General features: G+C 43.0%; 1 non-coding gene across 1 annotated transcript; it reads left to right on the top strand.

Moving 5' to 3' along the window:
* The first annotated feature begins 11,016 nt into the window (after window positions 1–11,016).
* trnar-ucu (transfer RNA arginine (anticodon UCU)) lies at window positions 11,017–11,108 on the top strand. The gene is given in 2 exon segments: window positions 11,017–11,053; window positions 11,073–11,108. It is a non-coding gene; the product is annotated as a tRNA-Arg (tRNA).
* Window positions 11,109–23,889: the final 12,781 nt, after the last annotated feature.

Genomic DNA, 23,889 nt, shown 5'->3' with positions numbered 1-23,889 from the left:
AGTAGCTTCGACCTCTTCCTCACCTAGGGACATTTTGCAAAGAATGTCCTGTTACTTCACAAACTGACCACCTCGCAGCTGGCCATGCAAGTGTCTAGCACAAAAATGCCCTTTGGCCCACTAAGTCTGCGCCAGTCCAACACAATCCCCTGAACAGTTGTTATCTCATTTGGCGTCACTTTTGTCAGAGAGGCAAACGTATTCAGTAATGGAAGTGTACAACTAAATGGATCTTACCTGCTTTGGAGTTTTCTGCCTTTTCTATCCTGACAGGCGGTTGGTTGCAGATTACTAACATTCCTTGCCTGAGTTATACGCATTTCACCTTATCCTGCGATTTGAATTTGAAACAAGAAAGCAGAGAACAAGCACTCTTCAAGTTCACTCTCGGCTCTCAATTACAGTCAGAAAATGCTTAACTGCATGAGGAATCCACAGTGGAATTAACGCCCATCGCGTCAACCACTTGGCCACAACTGCAGAAGCGCGCTACTAAACTCGTTTCAAGTTTATTTGTTTGAATTCAATCACCACAGTTTCGATAGGGTTAAATGTCAGGACATGTTTGGACTGTGTAAACAATCTCGATGGTTGAAATGGTCATTCATTTAAAAAGAAAGGGGGAGATTGCAGGAAAAACTAAACAGATCTGGCAGCATCTGGGGAGAGATAAACAGAGACAACGATTCGGAGCTTCTCCAGGAGTTTTTCAGAACTCCATTTTCTCTCACAGGTAATGTCATACCTGCCGAGCTCCTTGAGCAGTTTCGGTTTTTGTTTGAGAGTCCGAGTGTCCACAACCCTTCACGAGCCATTCAACAATACAGAAACGCATTCGTGTTTCCTCACTGAATTGGTTTCCGTTTGGCTACATATTACTGACCCTATTAAAAACCAGAAAGTGCACAGCAAAGGAGTCGGATGGATAAGAACAGCGAACGCTCGATGCGTGGGTACACCCTCTCGGTTAACAGCCAAACGAGAGGACTAATTGCTCCACAGAGGCTGGGGAGTCCCTTGTAGTAGGCCCCTTGCAGGATCTCCTAAAGCAGGCTGTTAGTGAATTCAAGCTTTTGCCTGTCCTTCGCAAAATGAAAATTGTCTTCAATTGTTTTGACGTTTCCAAAATTAATCGTGGAGCATTCATTGTGGACAATGGGAACAGTTTGATCTCACACTTTGCAGACACATCGATGTCACCGGGAACCAGCTCTCCTAAAACCGGAACCTTCTCCCTTCGAGCCTTTTGAGGAATATTTTTCTGAACTCGGTAAAAACCCGGAACTGTGCGGACAAAAAAAAAACAGATTGTGTGAGAACAGCTGTCGCTCTGTTCCTGGGTCGTGGGAGAACAGCAACCTGTCAGTGAAGAGCCGAACGCACTGACTAACATCGCCACAGAGACTGTTGAGCCAATGGCTTCAATGATCCCCGAATGCAAGCTGCAGCCTGCTCCTCCCATATTGATAAACATCTTTAATTAGTATGTCGTTTCCGAAATAAATCCTGGGCAATTCACGGTGAAGACATGGGAATAGGCTGATCCCACCCTTTACAGTCACATGCATGACACCGGAAATCAGTTATCCTCCTACAGAGATCGCCTCATTTCCAGCCTTTCAGTGTCCTATCTGTTCCCGCATTTTCTAAGTGCCCCGGAGCTGAGATGAGATTTGACTTTCTGACGTGCAGGAACAGAATCCTTCAATGTCACAGATAATTCAAGACCGGAGTACATCAGAGTCAAAACACCGGCCTCCGAAAGAACAGAAAGATTTCTAAACTGTCTCTGCCCAGCCAGCCAGTTCACCCTTCATTTTCCACTGAATCCGCGCCCCAAGGAATATCTAAAGATTCACAAAGCACGACGCTGGGATTTCTGTTTTGCTTGCTGAAAGGTTTCCCACTTGACAATTGGCAACATTTTCCCAGAATCTATTCACAATCCTCTGCTTTGCACCATGTAGAGAGATAAATAAAACTCCTTTTGTGGAGAGATTCACGACTCTGGAAATGTTTTCTTTGAAGCGAGCTTCCTGTATGTCAAGAAATGAGCAGACCTGAGAACATATCGAGTTGTTGAGACGGTTTTTCTGGAGTTGCAGAGATAATTCATCCAACAAGAAATCATTTACAATCAACTGTGAGTGAAACATGCTCGGTATTGATGAGAGATTGAATGCATATAAAGGATCCATTTTCATGAGCAGAGAGATTAATAATATGGCAATGGTCGAGTGAAAAAAGATGCACTTTTATTGCGCCTTTCAGCTCCACTCCAATCACAGGCACTGAAGCACCTGTGAGCAGACGTGTCATTGTCAGCAATAATGTGCCAATCAGGGCTGATTGTTCAAACAGAGGTTAAAAAAGAAAACTCAGAACTGGCACTGGAGACAGCAGTGAGATTGTGTTTTACTTTAAAAGTTTGTTCTGTTCTACTTTATATCCAGAACAGTGAAGGACCGGAGATCCCAATCTCAGGGGAAGGGGTTACCCACATAAGAAATAAATGAGGAGGATGTTCTCACATTCAGAGGGTAGCAAGTATGTAGAAACATTTACAGCAGAGGCCTTTCAAGACTGGGTGTATTCAAGGCTTCAATTATCTCTCTGTTAATAGCATGGAGAAAGGGGCAGTGTAAAATATGTCCAAATTTGCTGACAATACACAGGCGTGGGAGAGAATGTTATGATGAGATCGTGGCAATATGAATAGGCATATAGATAGATTGGGTGAGTGGGCAAAAACTTGTCAGATGCAGTTACATGTCCGGATAATGAGGTCATGCACGTTGGTCGGAATATTCAAAAGACAGAATACCATTAAAATCGAGAGAAAGTAGAAGAAACGTGTGACACCGTGGAGTCTTATACACGGCACAAACAAAGTTTAGTATCTTATTATTTCCATGACAAAAAGGATGGCTCCCTTTATGATTGCTAACAATGAAAGAGATGATTTCCCAGGAAAGAAAAAAATAACTGAAACTAATAGCCGAATCGAAAATTTAGAAAAGACTTGGATCGTTCCAATTGACGACGTTAATGTTTATGGTTCTCTAACATTTGTTTACAATGGGGCTGGGTGTGGGAATTAGGGGAGCTGCGGAGTGGAAGTCAGATTACCCATGATTACTCTCATCCTTCATCTGTCTTCGTCATTTTGTACGTTTTATTTCGCATTTTGCTTCCTATGAGTGCCCTTGTAAACTGTACCCGCTGGTGACTTATTTCCCTGGTTGTTCCTCATCACAACCCGAAAGAAATCAACATTCGTTTCTCCTGAATCTCGGTAATTTCTGATCAAATGTCACCAGCACCTCGACATTTTCCACGTCGGTGTGCCTTCTTGAAATATTAATTGATCTGTCACTGTGTTACTGTTGCACAAATCAAGAACAAATCAAACAGCACCAATAACATCTAGGATGTAAACGCAGATAACTGCAGCCGCTCCCCAGAGCACTGCCAACTGTGCGATCACAGAAGCAGACATTGTACAGCCAGGAAACTCAAAACAACAGAAACACTCTTTTGGGCTGTTTCTCAATCAGCAATCGAATTTTACATTGGTAATATCAACAGTTCCCTCACACAAGGAACTACCTAATGCTGCAGACGGAGGATAAAGTGTGGACTGTAGATACTGGAGATCAGAGTCAAGAGTGTGGTGCTGGAAAACACAGCAGATCAGGCAGCATCTGAGGAGTAGCAGAATCGACGTTTTGGCCGAATATCTGATGAAGTGTTCATGTCAGAAACATCCATTCTCCTGCTTCTTGGATGCTGCATAACCTGCTGTACTTTTCCAGCAACACATTCTCCATTGCTGCAGACTGTCACACATTGCGAGATTCCAGCCACGGAATCAGCGACACTCTGTGTCATGAGTCAACTTACTGCGGACACCTGGCAGTGGTGTTTCATGTCAAGTTGATCTTCAAGAATGCGTATCGTGAGTTGTCTGTCCTGTATAATGTTTCCTGCAGTCACGACATGCAATATTTTTTATCCAAATTTGTCTTGCCTATGATGGGTATTTGGTCCATTTTTTGGTGAATTGTTGTCAAATATGCCTTTCGGTTTATGCTGTCTCATAACTTCGAGTGGTCAGAGGAGTCTGGCTGTACGTGCCGAGACATACTTTTACCTATAATTTAGAGAGCTTGGTTTGTTGGGTAATGGCATGTCCTCCTGGCGTTGGTTTTGACAATGAATCTGCGGGAATATCTATTGTTGCAAAATATTTCTGGAATATCCACTAAACAACACAAGCAGCTGTTCCAAGTAGCAATGCACAGCGATGACGAGGACAACAAATTCGACTGTGACAACACAAATACATTGGGGCCAGCTAAACAGAGTGAAGCCAGAGAATTTCTCGAATGACGAGACTCATCCAATGACTCCATTAAAAAACAAGTTGATCTGGACTCAACATATTGGGACATGTAAAGTAACGACAAGAAACAGCAATTGAATGCAGTGGGAAATAAATCAAATCAATTCGAGACGCTGCAGGACAGCAGAGCTTCACATGAGTTTCATCTGCCTTGAAGATATCACCGAGCAAGGGGAGGAAACGGCCGCAAACCAACTTCCCAAAACCATCGAACTTCCCCACACCATCTGCATCCTTCACCTGAACAACAGATTTTTACACAAACCTTGAAACCCTGAAACAGTCAGAGCCGCCCCAGCGGGAAAATGAACACTGGCATCCCACGTGACAACTGAGATTACCAAACGCCACCAGGTGGATGTCAGAACTAACTGAGGCTGCAAGCTACTTGTGCATGCTCTTGTCAATAACACCTGCTTGATTATCCTCATCCCATTTTCCATCATTTAATGTTGTATGCCTTAAGCATTACAAATTCACAGTTAAGTATCTCTGAAGATTATTAGAATTTCTGCCGCTCTGACTCATAGGGACAATGATGTCCAGATTCCAATGACTCGCAAGCTGATAAAGATTTTTTTTATGTAGAGCTACTCGAACGTTTATGGCTCTTATCTTAAATCTATGATTAATTGATCCATCCATCATCGAGAAATCTTTCGTTAAGTGTACCCAATCCATGCCCCTCATTATTTCCGACATCTCAATACTGTCTCCTCTCAATCTCTCCTGCTCTCACAAAAGCAAAGCCAGTCTGTCGAAACTCTTTCATAGCTGAAGTTCTTCAATCCAGACAATATATTGGCAAATCACTTCTGCACCATTTCCACAGCTGTCATATCGCTTCTTTTATGTGGATTGCAGAATTATACATAACACTCTAGCGAGAGACGAATAAAGACTAGAAATAAATGTGGGGAATTCGCAAACGTTGGTCTTTTCCAATAAAGTCTCTTTTCTTCGATACTGTTCTGCGTCCTTTTCCTGAACCCAGTGCTCCAATGATATCTGGTCCATGCAAATCAAACACTTTACATGAGGATTGATAACCCAACCACATGATCTGATTGCTTAAAGCTCCTCATGGTGGTATTGGTGCAAGTTCACCTAACAAGAGTGACAGCTGCAGCACTAACTTAACGGTGTCAATGTGAAAGTGAATGTTACTTTGTGCAATGCCCCAGTGGCATGTGAGGAAGGATAGAATGGAAGAATAGTGATCGAGAAAGGGAGAGACGTCTCCGAGATTAGGTGCAAATAAAGTTTGAAGCAAGAAAATCACCTTCGAGAGCATGTTAACCTTAAAAATTGATTTCTTTCTTTCTGCGTTTGTTTTGCAAGGGTTATGTGGAGTAACATGGAACAAATGCGCATTACTGATACTCGGATTTGAATGGAGGTTGCTTCGGCCACAATGCAGAGGATAAGCCACTATACGATCACGTGAAAAAATAACCAACAGGAAAAGCAATAAATGCAATGTCTAAGATTGGCGAGGAACAGCACCACATGCACAAGAGGATAACCTACTGAGATTGGGTTGTATCGTCATCTTCGATGTCCTCAGTGGCTGTGGAGAATCCACCATTGAGAATGTTGAAGACTGATTTCGATAGATTTCGAGAAAAGATGAAATGTACAGGCTTAGCAAACAAATTGTTGAAATGTTGGTTTAAATAACAACGAAGTTTCTCATCGTTACTTTACCAGTGCCTCGAGATAAGGTTGTGACGACGGTTGCCCACTTCAATCACACTGGCTTCCAGGTCTGGAATCACAGAAATTTCGCGACGCAGTAGCGAAGATCCGATCGGAATTTGAGAGCGGAATGAACGCGTGAATTTTTACTCTTTCTGCCAGTGACCAAGTCCGTGAGCATGCAGTTCTTCTATGAAGGCAGAGAGGCGCGTGAAACGCCCAAGATGGGAGCTCCAAACTAGGCTGGAGCAACTGGAATAGAGAGCTGTGGGAGAAAAGGCTGGGAGTTCTAACCTTATCTGGATACACTTCACTTGACATGGCGCAGTAACCTTTGGGTTGATGGAAAGTATCTTGAGCCATTTTAATCTGAAATGAAATAGTTTTTGACAGCATACATTTTTGTGTATTGAGGGAGGATCTGCCCCAGGGAATTGTGACAATTATAAATAAACATTTCGCAAAGACTGAACTCGTCTAGGTGTATCTGTGCATTGTGAAATGGGCTAAATATCAGTGCACTCTGACATTTCTCATATTCTGACTTTGCAGTCGGTTAATTTTCTGGAAGGAATTTTAAAAATATTTTTTGTGTTATTCAATTTCCTGCTAGCTTGTTCTGGTCTGGTCATTGATGTAACATGAACAGCCGAACATTAATATGATTTTGGGATTCGGTTCGACGTTCCCTCGAATTACGGAAGAACAACAGGACAGCAGAGGTGAAATTTATCAGAACAGCAGTGATCAAATTGAATGAATGGGCAGACAGAGGATGAAAGGAAGCTTCATGGGGATAAATGTATTTTCTTTGCCAATGAAACTACCCGCATCACAAAGTGTCTCACCTGGACTGACAGAAATGAAGTTTATAAGTCCTTATAAACTTGAGGTGGGGAGAATGTAAACACAGCCAGCTCCAAAAAAAAAACAGAAACATTTGTTCTTTTCTGAACCTCAGTCCCGGACTGACTAAGATGACCTTTGGAAAATTATTTTGCACAATGTCCGAAGAGGACTTACAGATTCGACCACGGAAACCAAATTAAATATCAAGATCAAATCATACCACTTTATTCGCTACATCCCCCCTTTTGACTCATGATCCTCACTGTGTGTTAATTGGCATGGAATGGGAATAATGATCGCGTTGACAGGGTTTACCAATGGGGCCACACCACACCCATTCCCTCATTCTGCACCCTGCCATTGTCCATTCATGCTTGTCCTTCGGCGTGGCCTGCGACTCGACCTCCCATAAGTCTGCTTTAGATTACAAATAATTGACATACACATGTCAACTGATCACCTGGCGGCTGCTGGGCTGCTGTCCTTACCGGTGAGTTTGCATTCGCATTGCCTTGAGAAAGGGAATCGTACTTTTTCGTGTGGGATTCACATTTACAGACAACGAATGATTTAGGCGGTAGGACCGCTTCCAGGAGGTCAGAAGTCAGGCCACGGTGTATTTTGGGCTTTCCAGTGTAGGTCAAGAAGCCCCTGTGTTTCCACAGAGTTCCACAATTATGTACAACCCCGAATGCATATCTGCTGTCTGTGTAAATATTCACTATCATTCACTCAGCCAATTGACATGCCTCAGTTAAGGCAATCAGCTTTGCTGCTTGAGCTGACAGATGACAAGTGAGTGATTCCGCTTTGACTACCTCGTGGGTAGTTACTACAGCATACCAAACACAATTCTGGCCTGTCCGTTTGCCCCTGAATGCGGCCCCATTCACAAAAAAACGCAATATCCTGATTCTGAGTTTGTGAATCCTGCACGCCTGGTCTTGGTGAGTTACAGCGACACAGTCATGTGGGTCTCTGTCTCCTGTTGTGGCGAGAAGGTTAGCAGCATTACGGACGTTACATCTCGTTATTGTAATGTTAGGCATCTCCAATAGTACAGTATTGTTTCTGAGCCAACGTGCTGCAGACATGTGTGCTGTGTTTTGCTCGGAAAACAGTAAGGATGCATGTGGGACCAGGAGGGTTAATTCTCCAAAGCCGACGGTGTCCCTGGATGCTACAACAAACCTTTTAAGCTGCAAACACGGCTTGCTGGCATATAGGTAATCCTGCCGCTACGGTGTCTGGGTTTAGCCAAAATGTAAGCTACCTGCCTCAATTTTCCCACATTCTCCTGCATCAGCTCAGATGTCATGCATCTGCCGTTTGTACAAAAGGCTTGTTTGGATTCGGACCCGCAGTGTAGGTGTGGTTTGGAGCGCCTGTTTAATTCAACTGCAATGGTCTCTGGTTCTGAAACTCGAAGCCATTGGAAATTTCATTTCGGGCGCCTCAAGGGTTATGTAATGTGGGATAAAAAATCGACAGTAGGAGTGCAAGACCAAAAAGAACAGCAATTGTTACTTCGTGTGAGGCTTTGGAATTTGCTGGATTGCTTGAACTTTGTCTTGACCAATGCCCTTCCCTTGTTCAGACAAGGAATTACCAAAGAACTTCACCTGTTGTTGTACAAATTGTAGATTTGCGAAACAAGCTTTGTGCCCATTCCTGGCGAGATGGCAGAGCGACACAAGCGTATCTTTCTCACATTGTTCCTCTGTTGGTGCTGCTATTAAGCATTCGTCTACATACTGCAGAAGCGCTGACCCCGGGGTTAAAACAAAAATCTCCAGACTCCAGCATCGAGCCTCATTAATTATGGTGGGGGACTCACAGTCATCTTGGCAAAGTCGCTTGAATGTATATGATTTGCCTTTGAGTTGAAAAGTGAACCAGAATTGACTTTCTGGGTGTACCGGTACACTAAAGAAGACATTTGATAAATCCATAGCAGAGAACCATTTACTGTCAGGTGGAATTCGAACTCATATAGTACAAGGATTAGGAACATTTGGGGCGGGTGTAACAACAGCATAATTGACTACCTGCAGGTCTTGAACAAAGCTCCGTTTCCCCGATTCACCTGGAATGTTTGCCTTTTTGACCAGAAAAATGGGGGCTCTCACCGGTGATTATTCACAGGGAATTATCACTCAAGCTTTCAGGAGGGATGCAAAGTAGTATCCTTTGGCAGCCTCGTGTTTTAACGGGTCTCGTGCTCTGCATGGACGATACTCAGACTTCCGGGCTACTCTTATGGGTTCACAGCTTCCTATGAACCCCACATCACGTTTGCCTTTTGCCCTGCACTCAGTAGGGACCTTTCTTAATCTTGGGTCCGAGGCATCTACCATATCTAATCGCCAGGCTACCCTCTTGGCGGGGGTTACCTGGACTGCTCTATCTGCCTGAGTTAGCCAATTTAGTTTCTTCATATCTGTCCTTACGTGTGCATTGAATCTGGTACGCACATCGTCGCTGAAAACACAATCTTTCGTTTTTTTGTGCCTGCAGTATGCATCGTCTCAAATCCTGCCACCTCTCGCTGGATGCCTTCGCCAATGGTACCAGAGGAAAGGTGCCTTCCACATCAAAACGATTTTTTTTTCTCATTCCTTGACTGTTTGTCCCTGGTATGGTAGTTTACTGGCCTTGTATGTCTGCTATTATTTCGGTTTAACTTTACATTTTTTTCTGTCTGTCTGCAACACATGCCTCTGCAAAGTCAAATAATTACTTATTTGTTTCCCTATGCTTTTATTGGATTTAAAATAAATGTTAATTTACCATTACAATGGACATTACATTATTTTACAGGTTGCGGCAACAGCGAGGGTCGAAGTGCCTGTACTGCATTGTAACGTTCGATGTTGTCAGTTACATTTCCTGCTGGTTTCAGATATCTCTCCTCACTCTGGAAGCTCCCGGTCGCATGTTCCAGAGATTTCTCTGCACTTCAGTTAATCGAGGCAACTGTATTTCCTGCTCAGAATGTGATCTCTCTCCAATGGAGAGAGGAAAATAAAGTCGGTGACAAAGCTGAGATCACTTACGTTCTGTCCAGAATCAACAAAAACTATCCCGATCTTCCAGTCTCCGTAACTTCAACATTACACTGTGTTCCCACCCTTCAGGCTCTCTGCTTGTATTCCTGATGAAGGGCTGTTGCCCGAAACGTCGATTTCACTGCTCCTCGGATGCTGCCTGAACTGTTGTGATTTTCCAGCACCACTCAAATCTAGACACTGTGTTCCCAGGCCATCATTTCAGTCTCTGGTCTGCTGCAGTGCTCCTTCAAGACACAACACAAGCTGGAAGGCACGCAACTCATTTTCTACCGACAGACCATGAAAACTTTAGGACCCAACATCAAGTTCAATCATTTTAGAAACCGTCTGCCGTCTTACACATTCTTCACCCACCCTCCCTTCCCATTAGTTCTGAAGACGGATCATTGGACTCGAAGCGTTAACTTTCCTTCCTCATCAGAGATAGACAAGAGCTGCTGATTTTGTTCAGACCTTTTGGCTTTTCTTCTGAGAACTTTGTTTTTCTCTTGTAATCGCCAGATACTGGAAGCGTCTGAATGCAGGAGGAGAATTTCACAGGAGATGAAAAGAATGGCAAGGGTTTGACCACTCCCATTCTGAAGGTACGCGAGCTAGGCTGGGGATGTTACTCTAAGCGCAGAGAAGGCTGAATAAGAAACCGATTAACGTGCTCATTTTATGAAGAGGATGGATATGTGTGACAGGGATAAGCCTGTATTGGGAATGAACAGAGTAACATAAATGAAAGTCAGGAGACAAGGAGGAGATTTAGAACGAATACTTTCACCTTTAGAGTATTGATTATCTGGAAATCATTATCTGAACATGTGGTAAAGGTAAGTGTCATGAGAACGTTTCAGCTGTCTGTAGCCGAACACTTGATGAGCCAGAGCACTAGTGGATAAGGACCAGGTACCAGAAAGTGTGACGAGGACAGGCAGACGCGAGATGGGTGTCCTGAATGCAATGCGTCAAAGGCAAACTTGTGTGCTTAAAAGTAACAGAAGGCGCGGCTCTGTGGCGCAATGGCAAGCGCGTTGGACTTCTACATTTCTATTCAGGTTGCTATTCAAAGGTTGTGGGTTCGAATCCCATCAGGGTCGTATTTTAATTTATGTTTTGCAAAGTGGTCAGACCAGACTCGGCTGCTCATCTGCAAAACCAGTAATATTCGTGCATAAACCTAACTGTCTCGAAACGGAACATTTTCCTCCCACAGATTTACATTATCGATGTCTATTTATGGTAGAGATCGATAAATACCTGTTAGCCAGTACGATGTTGTGGATGGGCTGGAAAAAGACATAAAATTGTTGTGTGAGCCATGATGATATCAAATTACGTGGCAGGACAGGATCGGTGTTAAGAATGGCCTCCTTCTGCTCCTTTGTGTCTGTGCCATTTCTGGCCAAGGTTTTTAAATAATCACAATGAGGACAATATGAATTAAACGCCAAATAATATTTTGGTCTCATCTCCACTTCGCTTCCCTCCCGGCTGGAAGAGACAGCTCTTGTTTCAGCTTTAGATCAGACAGCGGAGGATTCTCACAAGTTCTCCTTCAGGCTGAATGTTCCTTCACATAGGTTTCCAAGTGGACACATGGAGCAAGCAATTGCATGGATGCTGTGGATTCAGGGGCAGACTTTCCCTTTGCTGGGCTGGAATTCTGGCCAAGGTAATGAACGTGAATTTCTGACATTTGAATCTTACTCTGGATTCTTGCGACTTTACGAATTAAACTGAATTTAATTTGCCCTTGCAGAACATTATTCAATCTTCACTGTGCATAAAAACCATGCCACATGCTCGTGCACGTAGTATGTTGAACATTGTTGATGTTGTGTGCAGTGTGGGTCGACGTCTCAGATGTACATGCCAAAGGAAGTTGGTGAAATATCAGTAAATCGAATTGTCTGACGATTTGCAGCCGATAGAAGATAAATCCCAGTACAATGTCCACATAACATTGCCTGTGACCAACGCAGGAAGCCATGGTAAATGTATGCAGTATTCAATAAAACCGATTTTCACCACATTTAACTATGCCATTTTCCTGAAGCTGATGCTTCATAATCGATGATCCATTATCAGTATAACCACCTCTGCACTGCGTTTCATTTCAGATACACAGAAAAAAAATGAGTAATTGGGTTGAGGGGCCTAGTGGTAAGATCAGGAGCCGTTCGTCACCATTAGATGGCAGGTCCAGTGGTGCAGTTAGTTAGCTTGCTGTACTTGCATGACAGAATGGAAGCACATGAACTGCCAAAGTTGTGCATTGGATTCTCGCCAGGTGTTTGTTTTACTGATACTGACCAGAGATGATTGCAACTTCAAGCTGATGAACAGTTTAAACCCGGAATATTACATTGCAATAAAGTGCTTTTGGCACTAATGTTGCACCGACCTGTAAGACCAATCTGAAGTCCATCTGACCAGCATTTTGACATTATAAGCCATAAGTTTATCCAATGATCATTTAATTGCCTTGAAGGTTGGTGAGTCTACGACTGTTGAAGACAAGGCGTTCTGCACCCTTACTATTCTCTGAGAAAGGCATCTACCTCGGCATCTATCACCCTCAAATTACATCGATATGCCCTTGTGCCAACCATCACCATTTGAAGAAAATGCCTTCACTGTCCACCTTACGGCAAACTCTGATCATCTTTTATGTCTCTATTAATTCACTTCTCAAACTTCTTATCTCTATCAAAAACAGCCTCAAGTCCCTCAGCCTTTCCTCGTAAGACCTTCCCTTCACAGAAGGCAACATCCTAGGAAAACTCGTCTGCAACCTTTCCAATGCTTTCACATCCGTCCTATAACGTGGCGACCAGAACTGCACGCACATCGACAAGTTTGGCCATGCCAGACAAATGTCTGGAGCTGCAAAGTTATCGTTTGGCCCTGAAACTAAATCCCTCTCCCAATAAAAACTAACACACTGTCCTCATTGCAAACAAATCCATCTACGTGTGTGGTAACTTTCAGAGTTTTATGTACATGGACGCCGAGATCGCTCTGGTCATCTAAGCTTCCAAGAATATTACAATTAGCCCAGAACGTTATATTATTGTTGCTCATTCCAATGTAAATCACCTCATACTTTTCCACAATAACCTCCATATGCCAAGTCTGAGCCCCGATCTGCAGATTATTCATATCCCTCTGTAACCTGCAGCAGACTTCGGCACTGTTGACAACTCCATCGATTTAGTGTGTTCTGCGAATTTACTCATCCATCATCCCATGCCCGAACCCCTGTCATTTATAAAGGTGACAAACAGCAGTGGACCCAAAAAGGAACCTTGTGGTACACCATGAGTAACTGAACTCCAGGATGAATATTTTCCATTAACTGCCACATTCTGTGTTCTTTCAGCTAGCCAATTACTGATCTTAACCGCGAAATCACCGTCCATCCATGTCTCTGTATTTCATGCAACAGCCGACCGTGCCTTCGTGAAAATCATATCCACCATGTTAACCACTTGACTCTCATCAACCTATTTGTTGACCTTTTCAAAAAGCTCAATAAAGTTGGTGAGGCACGACCTGCTATTCACAAAATCGTGTTGACTGTTGCGAATCAACTTGTTCCTTCTCTGTGATCATAAATCATATCTCTATTAATCTTTCCGAAAAGTTCACCTACAAGGAAATATGACGACTGTTCTATAATTACCAGCGTTCTCCCTACTCCCCTTCGTGAAGAAGGAGACAATATTTGCTGAACTCGTTTCTTCTCGCACTAATCACATAGACACTGACGAAATAAAGTTGGAAGTCAAAAGTTCTGCAATCACCTCCCACGATTCCCAGAGAATCCTAGCATACATCCCATCAAGCCAAGGGAACAAATCTATTTTCAGGCTTTCAAGAATTGCTAACAACTCGTATTTATGAATGCAATTTCATTTATTCTAATAGATTGCATCTCAAAATTCTCTTCGACAACATTGTCTTTTTCATTTGAGATATGGTGAAAAATATACATTCAGCGCCTCTCCTATCCTCGGACTCCGTTGACGACTTCCTACTGCTGTTCTTGATAGGCCTGAATCATATGCTAGATATTCTTTTTTTCTTGAAATGACAAGAGAAAGCTTCAGGGTTTTAAATGATCCTGCCAGCTAATGATTTTTATGTTGAAACTTTATTGCTGGAACAGCACAGCAGGTCAGGCAGCATCCAGGGAACAGGAGATTCGACGTTTCGGGCACAGGCCCTTCTTCAGGAATGATTTTTATGTCCCCTCTTCGCTCTGAGTAGCTCTCTCTTTTGGCCCTTCCTTGCTAGCTTTTAATTTTCAAGTGCCCTAACTCAGCCTACATATTTCATGTATAGACGCACTGCCTTCTCCCTTTTGACAAGAAATTTAACTTTTTGAGTAAAAATTGCTCCCTGTCTCAACCTCATATTCCCTGAATGACGCACACATACTTATCAAGGACATGCATGAGCGCTTCCCTGAACAAGCTCCATATTTCAAGTGTGCAAACCCCTGTGTTTGCTTTGCCATCTGGTGCATTCTAACTCTTGCCTGATCGCATCATACTGGCCTTTCTCCCAGCGGAACCTCATGCTCTGCTATATATATATATATATATATATATATATATATATATATATATATAAATAATATTTGGAAAGTTAAACTTCCCCACTACAACTACCCTGTTACTTCCATTCCTATCCAGAATCATGTTTGCAATCTTTTCCTCCATATTTCTAGAACATTTTGGTGGTGACCTCTACTTGCCTGATTTTAATCTCAGAATATTCTAGTTTAGCAGATTGAGTCGGGTCCTCACCAAATATCCTTTCTGCTACCATAGTGTGGTCTTTGTCTAAAAATGCCACATCTCCCCCTCTGTAACGACTTTCCTGTTCTTCCTGAAAAGACGAAACGGAGGTGCCAGGAACATTCATTCCTTTCAGTGCTCCATTATGTCTCTGAAATGGACACAATATTGAAGCCCCAGTCAACAACCCATGACACCTACGTTATATCAGATGCTCCTAGCGGTGAAGTAGATACACTTCAAACTAACTTCAGCCTTGCCAACATTCAGTTGCAAACCCGAAAATCGATTTAGGTCCTAACCACTCAAAACTTCCTGCAAACTGCAGCTAAAATTTAGGTTCGCACTCTGCTGCTGAAATCGTTTAAACCCTCCTGAGGAGCTTTAGAAAATTATCCACTCAGGATATTGGTATCCTTCCGATTCAGGTAAAGACCATCCTGTTTGTTGAGGTCCACCCGACTCCAAAATATGCCCCAACGATCCAGATATCCAAATCCCTTTAATCTGCACCGTCCTTACAACCACGTGTTCATCTGCTCTCTCTCTATTATTTCTCTCATTATAACGTGGCATGTGTAAACAATCAGAGAGAACAACTCTGTTTGATCTCGATCTACGATGACACCCTGGATCCCTGAGTTTCTGCCATGCATCCACATCACTTTTATTATATATGTTGTTAGTGTGTTTGTGAAACATGACCTCGGGCTGCTCCCCCTCCCCCTGAAGTATCTTGAAAACACGCTGCGAGACATCACAAACCCTGGTAACTTGGAGGTATCACATCAATCATGAGCCTGCCCTGTACCCACAGAAACTGCAATCTGTCCCCCTCAATATGTAGTCCTCAATAACTATTGCTCTCCTCCACTTTCCCCTACCCTTCTGATCACAGGGACAAACACTGTGCCAGAGATCTGTACCCCATGGTTTACCCCTCGTAGCTCATCCCATAGAAACACACACACTCACACACACACACGCACGCACACACCCACGCATAAGTGCGTGTGTGTGTGTGTGTGTGTGAATTCAGAATATTTCGAATGGATGGTCGGTCATTTGAATGTTCTTCCCGTCGAATGTGCGAGCTATATGTATGTACATATATATATATATAAATGTGTGTCCGCATGCATGGGTGCATATATATTTAAAAGTTGCAAAAGAACATTGAGTAAAACAGCATTTATTCAAAAAAAATCTGATTTTGTGGAGTGTTCTCTCCTTGGGAAATACCTCAGTTACTTAAGACCAGCCATAAAGACCCCCTTAGTGAATATCTATTACTCACTAGAGATACAGAGGTAATTTTTGAAGTCGATGACGTTTCTCATGTCGCTGAGCCTGCGCTGTGTTAAATTCTGGAAAGGAGATTTAGCTTGCTTCATATTACTAATTTTGCTGCAAGCTTGCACAGTCCACAAAAACAATCCAAAATTATTAGGTTTATCTCATTGGACATTTTGCCTGTTATCAGAAAAACTGGAATAGAATTGACAAATATGTATTTAAGTACTGCTATGAAGATTACAGAATTCAAACAGGAATTTTTTCGTGTCTTGTCACTAGATATGGTTGGGCGAGGTGAGTGAGCAGCAAATGAATTCACTCCCTTCTCTGAGATTGCAGCCAAACTTTCCAATGCATCAGATGAAAGAACAAAGGTGCATCACATCGGCAAGTCAGTTCCAACTCACGATAGTATAGTTTCATTTTGATGTTCGCCATCTTCAAAAGTATTAGCTGAGTGAGGAGATCACGATCCTGAAGGTATGCTGAGACATTGCGAGAATTATTCCCACACTGTTGGCATCACTTTATATCATAAACCAGTCATGCAGCGGACTGAGCTAACTGGCTTCCATTTAATGCTGAGCTAACACACAGAGCTCAGTTTTTTTACAATTTATCGAAGTTCATGTGGAACAAGCTGCTAAACCTTTCCTCACAATCCACTCATTCTATACATAGTCGTGCTCAGTAGCATGTGTTATGAGGTTTCTTTCAAATAAACGTTAACCAATTAGAGAGTGTGCACCGAACGCGTACCCATGATGGCGCCCAGATTCCCTGTCCCCGTGAAATTCATTCCTTGTGTGTCTGCACGTGTCTTCACAAATATATTAGAACCAGCTTCTGAATATTTTTTTTTCCTGAGAAAGCGTAAACATTTTCGAGTTCAATAGCTGTAGAAGGAAAAAGATTGCGAGCTCCAAACTTCTCTTTATCATTCATCGCTGATTTTGAAGTTCTATAGTCTTGAAATAGATCCATCTGAATGAGGGAATTTCCCCCCTGTTTACTCTCGCTAAATTCACATCGCCTAGAAACCTTCTATACGGACACAACTCAGTTTTACCTGTTGTCACGCCTCATGATCTATTCATCTTTTGCACCATTCCATGAAACTCCGCTTTGTCTTTTCAAATGGCATTGTCCCCCACTACATCGTTGGCTTCCTTTCCATTATTCTGTTTCCAAGTAAACGCTGTCCATTCTTCCTGACGTCTTTTTATTCCAGTCATCGCCATCCATGTCTTTAATCATCTCTTTATGTCCCAGTATAGTCCATGTTAAGAAAGGATGCTGGGGTTAGAACAATACATGAAAACCCGCTCTAATGCTGTATACGACCATTAACAATGTAGGGAAAATGGAGCTAGTTCAGTCAAAAGTGAATCCGTTGGTTGTTGCACAATGGATCAATCACTGATTGGGTCATGACTGTTTTTCCTCACTTTTCTCCCCTGTCTGAACATTTGCTAAAGCAACACAATAAGGGAACATGGAATACCTACAGTTCAGAAACTGACTATTCGAAGCAACAAATGAACACCTTTCCTCCAGGGACTAACCCTCACAGAACAATTCCTTACTCTTTTTCTCTTCATTTTCTCCTGAATAAAGCTTACTGTCAGTCGACCCAGTGGTAGGCAAATCAAATCTCTGGCGCTGTGAGGCAGCAGTGATAACCAGTGAGCCACCTTGCTGCACTGTACAATATTGCAAGGCACATGTGGACGCATTTGAAATGCGATTCCTGTCAAAGATCCTCTACTTTTGATGTTGCCCGTATCAGGAACAATAAATCCTGATTCCCTGACCAAGAAATGAACTCAAACCACAGCGGTGAAAACGCTGCATTGTAACCACTAGTCACCAGGAAAGACGGCATGTGCAATTGCGTCTTCTCTTAACAGCATAGCTTTCTTTTCCTGCGATGAGAAATTCCTTCCAAAAAAGAGTGTTTGTGACACCGTGCTTTTAGAGCACAGAATAATACATTATGTCAGTGCCAGTCATCAAACATCCAAATATTCTCGTTTCCAGTTTCCACCAATTGGCCCACAGCCTGACGTCTGAAGTATTCATCTGAATGTGACTTTCCCTGCAAAGTTTTAATCTCAAATGCACCAGCGAATGAGACTGATGTCAGATACCGTCAAATTTGTTCATGAACTGTGGGAGAACTGAACCTCATTTTGACCCATAGAGGGAACTATACAGAGACATCTTTTGAAAGTGACAAAGGCCTCAAGAGAGCCCAACTTCCATAAAATGTGGAACTGACCCGTTTGGCCTCTTCTTTCTTCACTACAAGCTTTAAAATCCGATTGTGTTTACATTATCAGAGGTGTAAACAGGCAGGAGGCTGTCCTTCGAGGACTGCCCCAATCGTGAATAATTGGTACCCGCTAATTGTTGACTTCTCCACCTTTGAGGCAGCCTGGCTAGCTGTGCTTTTCAAGCCTACTACTTGTTTAATTTGAATTCCAGCAGATTCCTGTCTCTACATACAGAATGGAAGCATTCAGCTGCATCCCTGTATTCGTCCTCCACTGTTTCACCGTCACGTTACTGCTTCTAATGAGTCATGTTGTTCTTCCTGCCAAACGAAGGAATTTTTCGCATCAGAAGCTTGTCATCCTCATTTTTCTCGACGGAAAAATACGGATGTGGACTTCGAAATTGAAACAGATGCGGCCTGGTCTGCGTAAAAATAACTTCCTGCTGTTACTTCAAAAATAATTCTTAACGACGTAGAGAACGCACCTTCCGATGCCTGCTGCAATAGTTGCAAGAAAATTCAGTATCGCTGCAGTGAAATTCAAGGTTACAACCCCGGGTTTACATAACCAGTGCTTGAATCACTGAGCTATGGAAGCACTAACCCAGGGGCCGTTTTGCGACTGACAAAAGACGATGGCCTCTAGCAGAAAAACTTCGGTCATCTCAATTTTGTGATACAAGCTTCGTTTTGAGTGACAACATACGACGTGAAACACACTTCTTTTATCACTTGTTGGATATAACAGTATGTCAGCTTCCCAATATCTCATAATGAGACAGGGATCAACATTTGTTTAAACTCCATCAGAGTAAAAGCTTTGAATTATTTTTTATATAAAAGACACGATGTAGTATTGATATCAATAAATTGCCCTGATTTTAGCATATATAACAGTTTTTGTTTCTTAATTACTTGGTGAGTGATTCCTTTCCTATAGCCTGGTGCGATTTACGTCGCTTCAAGATTTCATAATTTCTTACCTTGGCAGCTGTCGTTTAGGCACCAAACGTGAAACAGTTCAAATCGAACATACTCCGGAGTTTGGAATTCGAGGGAATGCAGATATCTGAGAGAGCACTTTAAAACATAATCTTGGGTGCTGTGTCCGCTGGCTGGGTTGGTATACTATTGACAATCTCTATTTTCTCTTGAGTGGCCTGGAAGACATGCCAGTGATAGATGGAGGGAAGACAGTCAAGAGATTTATCGACAATGATGAAAACCTTGAAGTTTAGCTGCCCGGTGAACGATGAATAACCCTTGTGGAGAGTATGCCCACATGCAGGAGAGGTATTGAAAGACCTCAGGATTACATCATTGGGAGAATAACCTGCAACTCCTTCCCTTCCACCATGTGGGAGCCCTTGTGGAAAGTCAAACCTGCGAAGGCCGCAGTGCACGTTTGGGAAAATATGCGTTCATAAAATTGTCATTCAGGTAATGCAAAATGAAACAGTGAACAGAACGCAAGTACGCCCTGGAATAGAAGCAGAGGGAGTTAGACCATACAACATAGAACATTACAGCGCAGTACAGGCCCTTCGGCACTCAATGTTGCGCCGACCTGTCATACCAGTCTGAAGCCCATCTTACCTCCACTATTCCATGTTCGTCCATATGCTTGTCCAATGACGACTTAAACGTACTTAAAGTTGGCGAATCAACTACCATTGCAGGCAAAGCATTCCACACCGTTACTACTCTCTGAGTAAAGAAACTACGTCTGACATCTGTCCTATATCTATCACCCTTCAATTTGAAGCAATGCCCCCTCGTGCTGGTCGTCACCATTCTTGGAAGAAGGCTCTCCCTGTCCACCCTATCTAACCCTCTGATTATGTTATATGTTTCTATTAAGTCACTTCTCAACCTTCTTCACTCTAACGAAAACAACCACAAGTCCCTCAGCCTTTCCTCGTAAGACCTTCCTCTTTGCCAGGCAACATCTGAGTAAATCTCCTCTGCACCTTTTCCAAAGCTTCAACATCCTTCTTATAATGCGGTGACCAGAACGGTACACAATATTCCAAGTGCGGCCGCACTAGAGTTTTGTACAGCTGTAACATAACCTCATGGTTCCAGAAGTCGATTCCTCTATTAATAAAAGCTAAAACACTGTATGCCTTCTGAACAACCCTGTCCACCTGGGTGGCAATGTTCAAGGATCTCTGTACCTGAACACCGAGATCTCTCTGCACATCTACACTACCTGGAAACTTTCTGCAATTGTAATACTGTCCTTGACCAACAATGCTACACATCCCCCTCTTTTACATTCTTCTCTGTTCTTACTGAAACATCTAAATCCTGGAACCTGCAACACCCATTTCTGTCCCTGCTCTATTCGGGTCTACGGAATAGCCATAAAAACGATTTCCCAGGTACCAACCCATGCTGCAAGTTCAACCACCGTATTCCGGATGCTCCTGGCGTTGAAGTAGACACACTCCAAACCAACTTATTTCTTGCCGGTGTCATCTTGCGTCCGTGAAACTTGATTTTGTACCTCCATACACTGAACCTTTTCTTTACTTGAACTACAATTTTGGTTCCCATCCCCCTGCTGGACTAGTTTAAACACACCCCAATAGCCTTAGCGAATATCCCCCCAGGATATTGCTAACCCTCTGGTTCAGATGAAGACATCAAGCTTTTAGAGGTCTCACCTGCCCAGAAAGAGCCGCAATTATCCAAGAATTCAAAATCCTCCCTCCTGCACCATCCCTTTGGCCACATGTTCAACTGCTCTCTCTCCCTATTCCTTGCCTCACGAGCATCAGAGCAGGTGGGAATTTGAAAGGACGCATGGATGTGTACTACGACCGTGTCGTCCAAACGAATGGATTTCAGATTGAGCTGAAGAAGAGCAGAGACGTGGAAGAGTTAGTGATGTTCATGAAGTGCAAGTAGGCTGACATGGTGATTACGGTGATATGTGGTTAATAACACATCACGAGGTGAATAATGTCACCATAGTTATGACGTGTCGTTTCAGACTTAGACAATTGCCAGGGAAGAGACTGAATCAGTGGCGAGGCATTTTCTCCCAGCACGTGGTCGATGATGCCTTCCAACTCATCTCATCCACTTTCCTCATTTCCGCTCCCAAAACCCATCCCTCAAACTATGACGAGGACGGAACTCCCCTCTAAATCACTTTCAAACCCAGCAACGTCTATCGACATCATGTCATCCTCCCGTATTTCCGTCCGCTGCAAATGAACCCCACCAACTAAGATGTGTTTCCCTCCCCACCCCTATCCTTTTTCTCCAAAGATCTTTCCTTCTTTGACTCCCTTGTCAAGTGCACGCCCCCACCAAACCGCCGCCCCCTCCCAGCAACCTTCTCATTACAACACGCGATTTGAAAAACATCTACCCAGACCTCCGCACCTCAACTCTTTCCAAGGGCCCGAAGGACCCTTGTAGGCTTCTGTTCAAGCTAATGAGAATGAACGGGCAGAGGTTTACACCTCAGTCAATAGGAGGCTCTGGACAGATGCATTTGGAACATTGGGAGTAGGTTTTGGCCCATATCTAAGTGATGATATGTTTTGAGTGATGCAGAGGAGGCTTATAATGGCTGACTCAGTGGTGAGTACTAATGCCTTGCAGCCTCAGCGATGTTGGTTCAATATCTACTTTGGACGACTGTGAATTTGGAGTTGGTGCATACTCTCTGTTTCAGCCTGGGGTTCCTCCACAGACTAAAGATGTGTGGCTGACGTTCTTTGGTCATGGGAAATGCAGAGTAAAGGAATTGGGTGGAGGTGTGAATTTTGGGTGCGATTCTCTTCGAAGTATTAGTGGGGATTCATTGTTCCGAATGGCCTGTTTCCACATTGTCAGTATTCCATAAGAATAACATTGATCGCAGGGATTTAGGCATTGTCATAAGAATTTTTTTTAAAGGAGGTGACAGCTTCCATATAAACACATGGTTTCAAGTGAATGTCTTGAACGATACAGGGAGTGGAGAGGCATTCTTATGGAGGACATCATAAAGGTAAATCTAGAATATGAGATAGCCTCAGAACATAAAGTTAAATATAATCTGAAGAGATTCTACAAGTACATGAAGAACTTGAGAACAAATTGGACCACTTTAATATGAGAAAAGCTCACCTTTGTCTTGAATCTCAGCAGATAGAGGGACATATAATGTTCACTTCGCGTCAGTTTACACCTTGGAGAACAAAATGGCGGGTACAACTGAATATTGATTGTTTGAAAGAAGTTCACATTGAAAAGGGAATGTGGTGGAGGACATGAAACATATGAAGTTGGATATTTCTCAGGGATTTGATCTCCGGAATCCCGGAACATTGAGGGATGTTAGGGAAAGAAACTGTTGGCCCTTCGTAGAAATATTTTTATCATCTATTATTCCGAGGTGCCGAATGACTGGAGGATGGCTAATGTTATGCCTTTATTTAGAAAGGAATTAATTAAGAAGCCTGGGATCGATAGACATGTGTGTCTAGTTATGGTCGTGGGTACGTTGTTGGATGCAATTCTAAACGATAGGTTTAATTTGAATATTTAGATTCAAGGAATGAATCGGGATAATCAGCATGGTTTTGCACAAAATTGATTGAGTTTTTTGAGGGAGTAACCAGGAAGATCAATGAGGACATAGTGGTAGACTTTGCTCACTTGGACTTTAATAAATGCTTTTACACGGTTCCACACGGTTCACTAATTCATAAAGTTAGATCACAAAGAGATCAATGCAAGGTTTCTAATTAGATATAAAATTAGTTTATTAGCAGGCTGTTGAGAATGGTGGTGGAGGGTAGTTTTCAGACTGGAAGACTGTTACCAATGGTGTCCCATTGGCTGAACACACATTCATTTGTTTCATTTAAATAAATGATGTAGGTGGGAAGATAAAAAGTATGATAAGTAAGTTTGCAAAATTGCCAGTAGAATGGACAATAAAAAGTTTATGTAAGGGTGTGAAGCGATTTTCTCAACAGGTCAGCTGCTCTCTGGCCGCAAGTTTAAAAAGCGTGAGAGGGGCGGGGGGGTGGGGGGGGCGGTGCAGTAGTGAAGGGCCGTTCGACCATCGTGAAGGGCACATTATCAGACATCCATCTATTCTCGTCCCAGTTTGCAGCAATGAGATTCCCTCTGTGATATTAAATGACATAACAATGGTACGGAAAGCTTACCTGGCCACACTGTTGTAACTCCTTTGAGGAACGTATTTTCATGTTCACATACAGAGGCAATCACACAGGCACATTCCACGACAGTGACAGAGTCCTCAGGATTATACCCACTCCATGTGCTTTATGTCTGCAAGTTTCCCTGGAGAAAGGCGGCTTTAAGTGGAATACAATTCGCCAGAAAATGTGCACCGTTGTGGTGAGCCGCGATATGAAATGGATACTGAGCTGAAATAGTCGAACACGCTTCTCATGTGTAACTTTCAATAACACGAATCCCACCAAACAAGCTGTCTGGCTCCTGGGACCTGACAGGATAGCTCCC

The sequence above is a fragment of the Chiloscyllium plagiosum genome, unplaced genomic scaffold, assembly GCF_037043375.1.
Source record: "Chiloscyllium plagiosum isolate Xiang-an unplaced genomic scaffold, Cpla_swu_hap1 HiC_scaffold_48, whole genome shotgun sequence".
NCBI classification, from domain to species: Eukaryota; Metazoa; Chordata; class Chondrichthyes; order Orectolobiformes; family Hemiscylliidae; genus Chiloscyllium; species Chiloscyllium plagiosum.
This window is presented reverse-complemented; position numbering and strand designations above follow the sequence as displayed.